The sequence below is a fragment of the Podarcis cretensis genome (assembly GCF_951804945.1).
Source record: "Podarcis cretensis genome assembly, chromosome: 15".
Taxonomy (NCBI): Eukaryota; Metazoa; Chordata; class Lepidosauria; order Squamata; family Lacertidae; genus Podarcis; species Podarcis cretensis.
Genome location: NC_137185.1, coordinates 22,914,914 through 22,930,066, shown reverse-complemented (window position 1 = coordinate 22,930,066; position 15,153 = coordinate 22,914,914). Strand labels below are relative to the sequence as shown.

Here is a 15,153-nt window from a genome sequence, read left to right as displayed (position 1 = left end):
TAAACTGTCTGTTTTGTAATTAATGATACCACTTAAAAGTTTTGGACATTTGCTCATTGTGGGTTCAACTTATATGGGATCCCTTTGGGGAATTACAGCGCATGCTTTCATTCTCTCTCTCTCTCTCTCTCTCTCTCTCTCTCCACACACACACACACACACCCTTTTTGCCGCTTACAGATAGGGATGGATAAATCTGTCAATTTCTGTTCCTCATTTTTCCAGTCTTTAGCCCAGTTGTCCACATTTCTATATGAGTTTATGGATTTCTTTAAAGTCCTCATGAAAATTTGTCCACGTTTTAGAGTCTGCTTCTCTTACAACATATTTTTGTATGCCTAATGCTCACAATCTTGTGGGGTCAGTTCCCCTTATGGGATTTTTTTGTATGCTATTTTCACTACTGCTTGTACACATTATTTGGCTGGAGAATTACATCAGAACATTCGGGAAAGTGAATGCCAAAAGAAAGCTGTGTTTTGGTTCATGTATTGTTTCAGGACGTGCAAATTAGGTTGGTTCCCATCCAGATTCCCAACTTGCAGATTGAATTTCCACCCTGCTCTCCTCTAGAATACTGTGCAATAGTACTGAATATTATTGCTAGCTGATAGTACAATCACAATTTATTGTTCACAAGCTGTCTAAAGTTCTAAGCAGGGTAACAAAAAATAACACAGACGAAATCTTGCCCAAACATCATGCCAAAGGAAGAGAAGAAGGTGGAAAGAAGAGTAAAATGAATTTAGTATATATATCTTTTTTTTGGTGGGACGCAGGTGGCGCTGTGGGTTAAAGCCTCAGCGCCTAGGACTTGCCGATCGAAAGGTCGGCGGTTCGAATCCCTGCGGCGGGGTGCGCTCCCGCTGCTCGGTCCCAGCGCCTGCCAACCTAGCAGCTCGAAAGCACCTCTGGGTGCAAGTAGATAAATAGGGACCGCTTACCAGCGGGAAGGTAAACGGCGTTTCCGTGTGCGGCTCTGGCTCTGGCCAGAGCAGCGATGTCACGCTGGCCACGTGACCCGGAAGTGTCTCCGGACAGCGCTGGCCCCTGGCCTCTAGAGTGAGATGGGCGCACAACCCCAGAGTCTGTCAAGACTGGCCCGTACGGGCAGGGGTACCTTTACCTTACCTTATCTTTTTAAATGCCTGCAAGATGGAACAGCCGCAGCGATTCCAGAACGGAATAGCCCACTTTTGGCTTGTCCCAGTGAGACTGCTGAAGTTGATCTAGTTGCCTTCTCCTCACTTTTGAGAGCTGTCACATAGAATGGCCATTTTAGGTTGAGCTCTGCATCCTATGGTCTGGTTTTCCTAAAATAGAAAGGCTGTGCCCACACCATACATTTAAAGCACCTCCTCCTCACCCCCAATAATCCTGGGAACTGTTGTCCAAGGATGCTGGGAATTGTAGTTCTTTGAGAGGTAAACTGCACTTCCAAGGATTCTTTTTTTGTGGGGGGAGTGCTTTAACATGGTGGGTGCAGACCAAGACCCTAAAAAGCATACAGCTTCTAATAATGCAGGCTGGCCACGAGGTGGAGCCCTTGAACCTAGTCAGAACTTCCTGCTCTTGGAAAATAAATCTAGTAGATGGAAAGACCTTCAAGGTGCCAGAGACACCAGCAAGAAAACAAAAATAATAGCCCACTTCATGTCAGATTATTTTAAAAGGCAGACTGAGAAAGCAAATGCTTGAGTTAAAGATCCACAGGACGCTCCAATGGAGAGAGTTTGGGGCATGTTGAACATGTTTTGAAACCTCCTGTTAGGACTGCTGTGCTAGTTTAAAGGCCGCCACTTTTTATTCTGTGTTTATCTCCAGCAGCTGCAGTTTGATAGCACTTTAAGAGCACAGGGTGGGAGGGCTGACAATGCCACAACTGTAGGTTTCTATGAATTTGGAGTTGTGTGTGCTGCTGAAAAGTTTAAAGCAGCAAATGGCTTGCCTCTTCAGCACATGGTGAAAATCCCCAGCTCATCAGCATTTTCCTCTGTTTTCATTGTGTCTTGGGTGGGGGAGAACCTGAAAGTATATTGGGGATAAATTATTTCTCAAAAGTCTCATACCTTCGAAATGTACTGGACTAGAATGTGAGGGATAGCTTCCTATTCATCCATCTAAGAAGGAGTTCGTGTTTACCATACTCTGAAGTAATATGCATTACAATCTAAGTTTATCTAACTGCACCACTGCTGCCACCATCTATGGCTGTTTGCTCATTAAAACTTTCCATTAGAGAAGGCGGAAGGTACAATGTGGGGTTGCTCAATGATGTCACAGTGCCCAACTTCAAGGCAGAAGAGGGATCCGTCAAATGCCTTGCAACAGGAACTCAAGAATGGCTTGTGAAAGCCATGCGGCTAAGCTGAAGCAACCAGCTTAGCTTCTTCACATGCTGAGTTCACCAGGTAGACTAAAGAGAAACAATGGTTTGATTACTTAGTGCCTTCCAAGGTGAGCTATGCCTGGCAGGATAGCTTACTCTCGGGTCTTCATCCTTTCATGCATCAATTAGATTTAAGCATCTTGGTTAAATGAGGCTGATTATCCCACAGGAACAGAACAGGTTCCCAAAATGGAGACTACTATTTAAAAAAACAGTTTTGTAATGAAGAGATCATGTTGCTAGCATGGGATGATTGCAATAGGTGGTCTTTGATAGAGCCTCCAGACCTGTGTAAATATGGGGGAAGATAAGTGCAGAATACCACATCTAAGCACCTGTGCAGCTGCACAAATGGCCTCTCAAGACGTGCAATACTGCATAGAGGTCAGAAAAAGTAGCTCTCCTCAGTGTGACTGTCAAATGGATGCTTTCCTGAAATTGCCTTTTTAAAATAAATTAATTGCACGTGGTTGTAATTGCTATAACTCTTGAATGCAGGCACAGAAGTGGTCACTCTAATTGCTCCGTAACTGAATTAAAGTGACATTTGCAATATTAGCAGTTAAATTGTATTAACTTTCTTTCAATCGTAGTTCAATTTATCTTTCAGGCAAGTGAGCCAGAGGCTAATCAGTTGCCCCATGTTTATTGGTGGGTCATAAAATGTGCGCTTAAGCTGATACTTCATTAGCTTTTTTGGGGGGTGGAATGCATATTAAGCATTTAATGAACTCCATGTTTAGGGTTTTTTCCCTTAAACCCCCCCCCACACACACACACACTCCAAACTAAAAGATGGAAATCCAAGTCATAAAAATATAGGGAAAGCCCTGTTGTAGAAGACCAATAGCCCATCTAGTAAGATACAAATTCTTTATTATACCGCTATAGACCCAAACAAACTAAAACCAACAACTGTACAAGTAAAATATCAAAGCATAAAAATACATTAAAGTGGGTTGTCATATAAATGGTATAAAATAACAGGAGTATCTAAAACATGTATAAATATGACGTCCATCACGATACCTTAAAATATGGCAGCTAAGAGTGAGCCAATAAATGATGATATAACCAGATTAAAAAGTGTAGTGTGAAAGAACAGCAAGTGGATGGGATGAGTTTAATTGGGGGAGATTTCCTTTTGTGTTTCTACAGCCAGAAGAAGAAATCTAGCAACCATCTCTGTTAATTATTTGTTTGACTCTGCCAAAAGTTAGACCAGATATATTCAAAAATCACACTTAGAAATCTTGAGAGAATGAGGGTCACCAATCCAATTCGACCACCTTTATCGAAATTACAGGTAAGCAGATATCATTGCCAAAATTGGCACAAAGGCTCTCAAGATTGTTGAAGTTTGGATGCCGGACGCCATTTTGAATTAAGGTGGCAGACCAAATTGTGACTTGTGTGCAACTCCCCCTAATTTTTGGCATGGCAGGTCCAAATTCACAAATTGCACTATCCATTTAAACATCTCAAAATACCCGAGCAGCAACCACCAGGCACTCCCTGCTAGTAAAACAACATGTCCTAAAGATACCACAGTCTCAACTGACCTTCGTTCCAAGGAAACTAAATGCTGGGAGAGTGCTGGAGCTTTTCACTGTTCAGAGATTGGGGCTCACTCAATGTGCAAACACTGCAGCCACAGGGTTGGGATGATTTGATGTTAAAGATGTGTGCGGTTGCCTCCATACATATTATGAGCCACTAAAGCGGTGATAGGAGACCCTTGCCTTTCAGGTGATGATGGACCACAGCTCCCATCATTCTTGTACATTGGCCATGCTGGCTAGTGCTGATGGGAGCAGGAGTCCTTGGACACTCCTGCCAAACATGGAAATAAACTCATAAAACAGCAGCTGCTGTCATGTTTAAAAGGAACCTCAGCCAGAGAATCGCTTGACCTTGAAATAGTTGTTGCTTGCTTTTCATCTGGTACCCCCAAATCAAGATAAATCATTCAAAGCGCCATCACATTCAGACAGGGCTTTTACCGTATTTTTTGCTCTATAAGACTCGCTTTTTTCCTCCTAAAAAGAAAGGGGAAATGTGTGTGCGTCTTATCGAGCGAATGCAGGCTGCACAGCTATCACAGAAGCCAGAACAGCAAGAGGGATTGCTGCTTTCACTGGGCAGCGATCCCTCTTGCTGTTCTGGCTTCTGAGATTCAGAATATTTTTTTTCTTGTTTTCCTCCTCCAAAAACTAGGTGCGTCTTGTGGTCTGGTGCGTCTTATAGAGCGAAAAATACGGTATATTACTTAGGTTCCAGGACAGGCTCTCAGCATATATAGATGGGAGACATCTTGGAATCTCGGTCACAGAATGGAATTGTATATTTGATTGTAATCAGATTGGCGATACTATGCACTATTTGCTGTTCTTTCCATTTGGAGCCCAGTGGAAAAACATTGCCCTCTGTTCTCTTCAGTTGTAGTCGGACCAATCACCTCAGGAAGTGCTAATTGAGGAGACAACTGGAGGCTGCAGAGCTTTGAAAAATTAAAGAATAGGGTGCAAGACTGGTTTCATTATGCTCAAATTCAAGAGGTTTTTAAGTCGGACAAAAAAATAGGATTCCAGGTGGAAAAATCGAAATTAGAGACAGAACTGTTAGAACCTAAGACCAAGGTACTTTCGAGAATGTATAACTTGCTGCTTAAATGGAACACCCAGGATGAGATAGTCAAATCAGCCATGATAAAATGGGCTCAGGATATTGGGTACAACATTATGTTAGAAGACTGGGAAAGGTTATGGACCACTGGAATGAAATTCACGGCATGTAATGCCTTGAAGGAAAATATTATGAAAATGATATATAGGTGGTACATGACCCCAGTCAAACTTGCAAAAATATATCATCGGTCTGATAATAAATGTTGGAAATGTAAGGAGGCTGAAGGGACATTCTTTCACCTTTGGTGGACTTGTCCAAAAGTGAAGGCCTTCTGGGAAATGATCTATAATGAGTTAAAAAAGGTGTTTAGGTACACCTTTCCTAAGAAACCAGAGGCCTTCCTCCTGGGCATTGTGGACCAAAAGGTGTTAAAGAAGGATAGAACTCTTTTTATGTATGCAACCACAGCAGCAAGAATACTCATTGCAAAATATTGGAAGATACAAGACCTTCCCACGCTGGAAGAGTGGCAGACGCAGTTGATGGACTATATGGAACTGGCCGAAATGACGGGCAGAATCCGAGATTTGGGAGAAGAAACAACGGAAGAGGACTGGAAAAAATTTAAGGACTATTTACAAAAACATTATAAGTTGTATGAATGTTAAGAATCTGCACGATTTGGAAACTCTAGCTCCTGCAACTAGATTGGGAAAATAGAAGATTAAGTTATAAGTAAGAAAAAGTTGAAATTTAAAGTTAATTTATGTATTACTTTAAGGTATAAATAATTGACAAAAAGTACTTTAAATTTAGAAGTAAAATAATTTGAAAGATATAAATAAGATACGAAACAAGGTAATAATTTGCTGATATGTTTATTGTAAAGAATGCAGGGTGAGGGAGATGTGGGGAAGTCCAGTTAGCAACGTAAAAATGCATTTTGAAAGTTGGATTGTTTTTCCTTTTCTTCTTTTTTGTTTGTTCTTTTTTTGTAAATTGAAAATGTAATAACAATTTTATAAAAAAAAAAAGGAAGTGCTAATTGAACTTCTATCTGATAAACCATTGCACATTACATATTTGGCAGCTAAATTTTCACTGGCAGCTAAGAAGCTGCGCTCTAGTTATATTAAGAATTGCAATGCATTCTAAATCTTAATTCAACGTTTTGTTGCCCTTGGAGGGTAGAATACATAGCTATTAGTGATTGTTCTGTAATTTTCCATATTGAGTTTTCTTTTAATTTGTGTACCGGGTAGGTATGTCTACATTTTAGATATTGTAAGGCCCTTGGCTATGCACAACAAAGACTGACTTATGTCAGAAGAGTGCACCTTATGTGTCTCTTTGTGAGTTACACTGGGTTTGCTGCTCCTCTTTGTGAGTTACACTGGGTTTGCTGCTCCTAAGCACAGCTAGTTATGTTTTGTACCTGTAGCTACTGATCCTCTCAAACCCAATGTGAGCATGTGCAAACGCTACTGAACCCCACACAGTCAAAGCTGATGAGAACAGAGAGCAAGCAATCATACAGAGATACATTAAGCAGTCTCCCTGTGACAAATGTTTTGGCCTCACAGAAACCCCTTTTAACACAGAATCCTCTAGATATTGGGACGCGGGTGGCGCTGTGGGTTAAACCACAGAGCCTAGGACTTGCCAATCAGAGGCGTGTAATATATATATATATATATATATATATATATATATATATATATGCATATCAGCATATAACATTAACAACAGTAAATAAGTATTCCATATATTAAAAACAGGCACATGATAGATGATAGATAGATAGATGATGATGATAGATAGATAGATAGATAGATAGATAGATGATAGATAGATAGATAGATAGATGAGAGAGAGAGAGAGAGAGAGAGAGAGAGAGAGAGATGATAGATATAGATAGATAGATAGATAGATAGATAGATAGATAGATAGATGATAGATAGAAGATAGATAGATGATAGATAGATAGATGGATAGATAGATAGATAGATAGATAGATAGATAGATAGATAGATAGATAGATGATTGATAGATAGATAGATGATTGATAGATAGATGATAGATGATTGATAGATAGATGATAGATGATAGACAGATTGTGTGTGTGTGTGCGCGTGCACACACACACACACACACACACACACACACACACACACTAAAAGGCAGGATTAAAACAGCCCATCCACTGAAGTAGGCCAAGGATAATGAGAAGACAAAGGTCTTGCAGAAAAGAAATGCTTTTGCCTAGCACCTAAAGATAAGTAATATGGGGGTCAGGCAGGGCATCCCTGGGGCCAGTAGCCCACAAACAGGAAGCTACCACAGAAAAGGTCCACTCTTATGTTGCCATCCTCTAGATCTCCCATGGTGGAGACACATGGATAAGAGCCTCAGATGATGATCACAGTGTCCAGGTCAGTCCAAATGTGGGGAGGTAGTCCTCAAGGTGTTGGAAGGGCGGGTCTGAGCCAAAGGGTTCTGCTCAGTACCTTTCAGCCCTGAAATGACTCTGCTCACCAGAATTTCCTAGACAGGGATGAATAGAAGAGGGCTTCCTCCTCCAGTCTTTCTTAAGCAACAAGGTCTTCTTGGTCTCTGCCGTGTTACTGTATCCCTGGTGGTTCATTGGTTTGGGCTCACTATTACTCCGGCCACAGAGACCTCTGCTGTTGCTTCGGCCACAAACAAGCTAAGTCTGAGCCCTACAGTGACAGCAGCATCCAAGCTTCTAGCTCCACCTGCACTGGAAGGTGATTCTTCAGTAAAAGACACCCAACCTGCTCCGGTCATTTCCTATTAGAACTGAGCAGGGGATGTTCTACAGGCAGATGGAGTCCAAGGACAGCAATGCCACACCATCAGGCCAGAGGGATGCTGACCCCATAGGCTCATCAGACAGAAATGCTTCTGAGGGTGGCCCCTCCATCAAAGAAAGGGAAATCTGACTTGAGGGGGAGCTGACAGCAACTGGACTCTGCCTCCTTGTTTGTCCTTTGATCCTAGCCACCAGCTTGTACTGGGGCTTCTGGTTCCTAAACTGCAACCAATAGCCCAGGCCAGACACCAGATACAGGATCCTGCGGCCCCCCTCCCAACTATTGCTGCTGCTTTGATTTAGGTTCATAACCTGTCGAGTGCTGATTGCAGCTGTAAATTTTCATATAACATCTGCCTTCACTTTGAAAGCAGGGGGGAGCGGTAATTGCATTTCATAGGCAAAGCAGAGATCTACGACAGGGTGCATATCATTAAAACCTGTGGCAGAAGAAGAGAAAATGTGGATAATTAATATTTTATATTTGGTGTGGCCAAATTACCTATGAAGAAATGATAAGGTATCCAGAAATCATATTTATTCCCCTTCAGAGATGTTCAGAGAAATTATAAATGTGGTTGGATTACCCTTTGATGCTTAATACCTGCCATCCCCCAAGTCATTCTAAGATTTTCCTTAAAGGCTATAAAAGCACGAACAATTCACATGTAATGCAGAGGAAAATAAGCTCAGCTAATCACAGCCTAGCTAATCCTCTCTCAAGTGCTAAACAAGCTAAAATTAGACATGTAGGGCCAAACCCACTCTCTGCTGTTTCCTTCAGTTGCCTTACCTACTGGGAAATGGGGTGTAACTCCAGCAATGATGGTGGGGGGAGAGCTGTGAGGTACATTCAGACCACACCCACACCACACACTGAAGGCACTATAATACCACTTTAAACATCATTGCTTCCCCTGCAAAATTCTGGGACTTGTAGTTTTGTTAAGGTTACTGAGGGTTTTTAGAAGGTTTCCTTTTCCCTTCCCAAAGCTACAGTTCCCAGAGTGGTTTAAAAATCATAGAATCTTAGAGCTGGAAGGGACCCAAGGTTCATCTAGTCCAACCCCCTGCAGTGCTGGAATCTCAGCTAAAGCATCCATGACAGATGGCCATCCAACCTTTACTTGAAAACCTCCAAGGCAGAAGAAGAAGAAGAGGAGGAGGAGGAGGAGGAGGAGGAGGAGGAGGAGGAGGAGGAGTTTGGATTTGATATCCCGCTTTATCACTACCCGAAGGAGTCTCAAAGCGGCTAACAATCTCCTTTCCCTTCCTCTCCCACAACAAACACTCTGTGAGGTGAGTGAGTCTGAGAGACTTCAAAGAAGTGTGACTAGTCCAAGGTCACCCAGCAGCTGCATGTGGAGGAGCGGAGATGCGAACCCGGTTCCCCAGATTGCGAGTCTATCACTCTTAACCACTACACCACACTGGCTCCCAGCGCGGAATCAAACCCAGTTCACCAGATTATGAGTCCACCGCTCTTAACCACTACACCACACAAGTTCTGGCAAGTCAGCTCAAAAAGCGGCTCAAAGCAGACTTAAAGCCATACAATTCAACGCAGCATTAACGCAAAGGAAGAAAGTGCGAGGTATTTACAATACAAACACTCTGTGAGGTGAGTGAGTCTGAGAGACTTCAAAGAAGTGTGACTGGCCCGAGGTCACCCAGCAGCTGCATGTGGAGGAGTGGAGATGCGAACCCGGTTCACCAGATTACGAGACTACCACTCTTAACCACTACACCACACTGGCTCCCGGAAAGTCCACCACCTCCAGAGGGAGACCGTTCCACGGCCGAACAGCTCTTACTGTCAGACAGTCTCTCTCCCCCCCCCCCGTATGTTTAGTTGGAATCTCCTTTCTTGTAACCTGAAGCCATTGGTTCGAGTCCTACCCTCCAGAGCAGGAGGTGCGGGTGGCCTGCCACGCCCCCGGGACTCACGCCATGCCCCCGCGGGTGACATGCCATGCCCCCAGGACACACGCCACGCCCCACAGGACGGCACACCATGCCCCCAGGATGCACGCCACCCACGCCACCACCTGCTCTCCACCCCCAGTTCCGGAGCATGCAGCTTCGCCACTTACTTCAGGTACAATTTTGTGGAGGAGCGGCATACAAATGAACAGATGATGTAGTAGTACGCCTGGCTGCAGGTTGGCTGGAAGGGCTCCGGAATGCCTTATGGAAGGGGATGTTTGGGACTACAACTCCCACAAGCCGGAGTCAGCAGGGGCGACAATCAGGAATGATGGGATTTGTAGTCCAACACCACCTGTAGGACCCCACATTATCCTTGCTTTATAGGTCACCATCTGCTCACACATCTCTGCATGCACAGGATAGGATGAATTATACCTGTTCGCCCCTAGAGAAGTAGAGCTGTAAGCGGCTGTACCAAATTGCCCACTGGCTTGTGAGTAGCAGCAAAAACCTGGCGATTTTCAGGCTGGTTCAAAAGAAACGACCTTCGTTGCTATTAGATGCTGGGAGGCGTAAATTAAATGAAGGAGATTAATTGGCCTAAGGAGTACTTGGGAGAGATGAAGGCCGTCCATGAATAACCCGAGAAAGGCCTTAATTTATTCCCTCCAGATTGATTATTTATTCTTGCTCGCCCTTTGACCCCACTATTGATCCTGAGTTAATCTGCAAACAGCCATCCAAGTTCATTCGCGTGCGGGGAGGACGCTGGGAGTCTAACAAAGAGGCGGTGCCCATAAAGACACAAGGTCGCTGGCAGGGCACAGCAAATAAATGGTTGTCGGTCCTTAAGACAGTCTCCTAGGCAGCAAATCACCATCTTGCTGCAATGCAGACTCTCCAGGACGTTATGTTTTGTTTTGTTTTGAAATGGAGAAAATGAGAAACCTGGAAGCGTAATAAATATCCACCACTGTTTTGTTATTAGGCACTCTAGTCGCTGGAAGGGCTTTGGAAACGGTAATGCAAAACCATGCCGGGGAACTGGGGGGCAAGGGGCATCATCAGCCATGCACGTACATTTTGTAAACAAGGCTGCAGACCCGGCTTTGACATCATCTATTTAATGTAACTAATTTCCTTGAAAGGGTCGGGAAATTTTTACGCCGGGAGTGATGTTGTTAGCACGTGTAAAAAGCATCCACGCTCACTTAAAAATCTGGGCACACACAAGCACCTTTTTTTAAAGGAAACACTTCCATTTGCAATTCTACAATGCTGCCTTTTTGGTCCTGTCCCACACGTAAATACGATTTTTAAAATCTTGTTATTGCAAGCAAGATGGAGTTGGGTAGACAGGCAGGAAACAGGGTGTTTAAGAAGCAATAAATTGGAATCTGGTCAATTCTATAACATTCACAACAGCAGCTTTGGCCCATCCTAATTAGATATAAAGACAACATTTTATAATAAATTTACTGTTCAGCGTTGCTCAGCAATTAGGCTCATGGGGGGTTGGGGGCGGGAGTTGGGCAAACCTTTATCCCCTGACCCACTGACCTCGCAGGGTTGTTGTGAAGATACATTGCCCTGAGGTACTTAGAGGAAGGGCAGGATACAAACTAACACAGTAATGTCTAAAGCAGAAAAAATATTTTAAATAATGACAGCAGGTGTGGCCAATGTGCTACTCTCCAGATATTTAGACTTCAACTCCCATCATCTCTGGCTATCAACCATTCTGGTCAAGACTAATGGAAGCTGTAAAGCACAATATCTAGAATAAAAAGGTAAAGGGTCCCCTGACCATTAGGTCCAGTCACGGACGACTCTGGGGTTGCGGCACTCATCTCGCTTTTTTGGCCGAGGGAGCCGGCATACAGCTTCCGAGTCATGTGGCCAGCATGACTTAAGCTGCTTCTGGCAAACCAGAGCAGCGCATGGAAACGCCATTTACCTTCCCGCCAGAGTGGTACCTATTTTTCTACTTGCACTTTGACGTGCTTTTGAACTGCTAGGTTGGCAGGAGCAGGGACCAAGCAACAGGAGCTCACCCCGTCGCAGGGATTCAAACTGCTGACCTTCTGATCGGCAAGCGCTAGGCTCTGTGGTTTAACCCACAGTGCCACCCACCACCCCACATTACTTATTTACTGTTGTTAAGTAGCTTTGACTTATTTTTTGTAAAAACCAACCAACCAGCAAACCAGAGAGTTTTAATAATAATAATGTTGAATATAAAGATGAGTTGCCACCTGCAGTTCAGTGTCTCATCACATGGGGGCAGCTGCACATGAATCTGTAGGTTCCTGACACTACATTCAATCCTTGAAGCTTCACCTGTAGTGATGAGCAAGTAGTCACACTTAAGAACTAGTGAACCAAAATCCAGAATGGATGGCAGAATCCTCAGTGGCATCAGAAGAAACCAAACTGCTCAACAGGGTTCAGAGATAGATGTGTTGAAATGCAGACGGTGATGAGATTCCAGCCAGCTCCACAGATCCATCCATCCAAATTTCCATTCACGTGAACTAGGGACAAATCCTGAAAATCTCACCCTAAATTTATCCCCCATCCAAAAAGGATAAGCAGCCCAAAGAGGACTGAACATGCTAACGAGGCATGGACAGTTGAAGTATGTGCATTTGTGTAAAACAGAGAGATAGAGAGAGAGAGAGAGAAATCTTCAAAGAGAAGAATGGAATGGAGTCTCCAGGAAGCCGACGTGTCTGTTAGGAGGTGAAAATTGAGTTCAACTTTTTGTGGCAGGTCCCACTTGCCTACTTTGCATCACGTTGAACGGCTGAAACGAAACAGTACAAAAGGCTCAGCTTCAATTGTAAGGGGCCACCTTTCTCTGCATATGCATTTATGCATTTATGTATTTAGACAGGAAGCTTTCACAAGAAAATTCATGACATCAGTGACCAACAGATGGTGTGTGTGTGAGAGAGAGTGACACTGAGTGGTTCTTATCAGACAGCATGTGTGCACATTTATGATCTTATGCGACAGGGGCAAATTTTGCATGCAAGGCATGCATCTGAGTCAAAATGAGCTACAGATGTCTTTAAAAAAAGGTATCCAATACGTGAACAAAGGCACCAAAGATGCTCCTTACCTGTGGCGCCATTTAGTCCAGCACTGGCACTACCAGGTGGCATGGACCAAGACTGGCGAACTTTTTCAGATGTTGATGGGTGGCACCGCCCCTCATCGTTGACCATTGGCCATGCTGGTTGCTGGGAGATGGCGCCTGACATATGGAGGGCCAAACTTCAGAGGTGCATGTAATATTGCCCTAGATAGGCCAGTGGTATAGTTCAAGCAAGGCTCTCTGTTTAAACTCTGGCAGAGCTGAACGGTTGCGCAACAAAGGAATCGAATGCAAGAGTTGTGCTAACTAAAGTTTATGGAACAACAGCTGATTCTTGTTGGGCAACAGCTGATTCTTGTGCAATCTGCTGCACACCAGTCTTCAGGAATGTGCTTGTCTTTCCCCTTCCACCGGTGCAACAAGTATACCACAAAGTAACATTAACTTAGCATCACATTGGATACAACCCACGATAAGGCAGCTTCCTATGTTCGGTTTGCTTTGAAGTGCCTGGTCCACCCATCTCTGAAACATGTGAAACAGCTCTGAACAACACTCTCAACCCCCCGCAGCTTTCTCTCCCCCCCCCCCCATCCATTGATGATCCAACTAACAGATCCTAGTCTTTGCAAGTAATTTCTGGCCACCCAAACCTCCTTTTGAAGCCGAGCCTGGGGGATGGTGATTCAAGAGCAGACTTTCTGTGGCAACATTTTGCAAGAGGCTCCCAAAAGGCCACCCATCGATCCAGCCAGGGGTCACTCAGAATGCATGGCCATCTTCCATGTGGGGAAAGCAGAGTGTAGAAGGGAATGAATCATAGATCAAGTTAATGAAACCATTACTGCCGCCAACGAAACTCACCCATCACAAGCAGTGGGAAACAGTGGATGTCAGATGAGCCAGAGCTGAGACCTGTCAGGGAAATATTTTTTTGACATGCAACTGGTAGCACATACGTTCATTTGGTGGGGATGTATATCTGGGCCCTAGCTTCTAGAGAAGATATTCATTCTCAAGGGATGACAAAGAAACAGCAATCTATCTATTTATGTAAGCACTTAAAAATAAAAACCTACTTCTCAAATGGAAACAGGCCAAAGGAAACTGTCTGCAAAAATTCCTTTCCCAGTCTTGGGTTGTGACCCCTGTCTGGCTTCACTGCACACTTGCTTTTTGGTCCTTCTAAACTAGGATCGCTGCCTTATATCTCAGTCCCAGCCACTCACCCCATTCTTAGAGACATTCTGTCTCCCTCTGACCCTGATCTATCTTCCCTAGATCATGACTGTTCCCCATTTGACTCGCTTAAGGAGCTACCACTTACCACCCCCCACCCATGTCCTTTTTATTACGCATTCCTCATGGCCTGTGCTCATGGTATTGACACAGTTATACGCCATCCTGTGTACTGCTTGCACCTGCAGATGTTTTGGGGCAGTCATACTGCTTGCATTCTTATCAGAGCATGCCCAGTAAATTCTTACCTAAATTATCATGTACCATGAATGTTCTGGCCAGTGGGAGCCAGTGTGGTATAGTGGTTAAGAGCGGTAGTCTCGTAATCTGGGGAACCGGGTTCGCTTCCCCACTGCTCCACATGCAGCTGCTGGGTGACCTTGGGCCAGTCACACTTCTCTGAAGTCTCTCAGCCCCACTCACCTCACAGAGTGTTTGTTGTGGGGGAGGAAGGGAAAGGAGAATGTTAGCCACTTTGAGACTCCTTTGGGTAGTGATAAAGTGGAATATCAAATCCAAACTCCTCTTCTTCTTCTTCTTCTTCTTCTTCTTCTTCTTCTTCTTCTTCTTCTTCTTCTTCTTCTCTATATTGTTCTACTTTTGTTGCACTGTAGAACAAGAGTTCCCCTTCCAGGAGCACTAATGCAGTAACAATGGGGAAGCATTGCAGAACAGCTAATAAAGTGGAATTATGTGTGGACAGTCATGTATAAATCCAGCACTAATGCGCTATTATTGCACCGGTGATAGGGTACAGAATACACCTGCAATAAAACACCAACCCAGGGGGGCCCTTAACAGGAAGGGAGTTCCACAACTGCAGGGCCACCACCGGAAAGTTCCTGTGTCACAGGGCCCAAAGTCCCTTCAGCCCTCCCCCCTCAATAAAATATTTAAGGAGGCCGGCCCGCCCAAAGTTGATGGGCATCGCCATTCAAATGGTGTTTGTGTGTGCCACATCTTGTGATCGATTTTGCTGGGCGGGGCTTACCTCCCTCCCCCCACAATATTTTATCCAAGTTGGCGCCCCTGCCC

At 44.2% G+C, this 15,153-nt stretch overlaps 1 long non-coding RNA gene across 1 annotated transcript; it reads right to left on the bottom strand.

The window, feature by feature from the left end:
* Positions 1 to 1,671: 1,671 nt before the first annotated feature.
* Positions 1,672 to 8,668, bottom strand: LOC307203798. Its single transcript, XR_013833361.1, has 3 exons — positions 8,644 to 8,668; positions 3,952 to 4,222; positions 1,672 to 2,025 (listed from the first exon to the last, which is right to left on the bottom strand). It is a non-coding gene; the product is annotated as an uncharacterized lncRNA (long non-coding RNA).
* Positions 8,669 to 15,153: the final 6,485 nt, after the last annotated feature.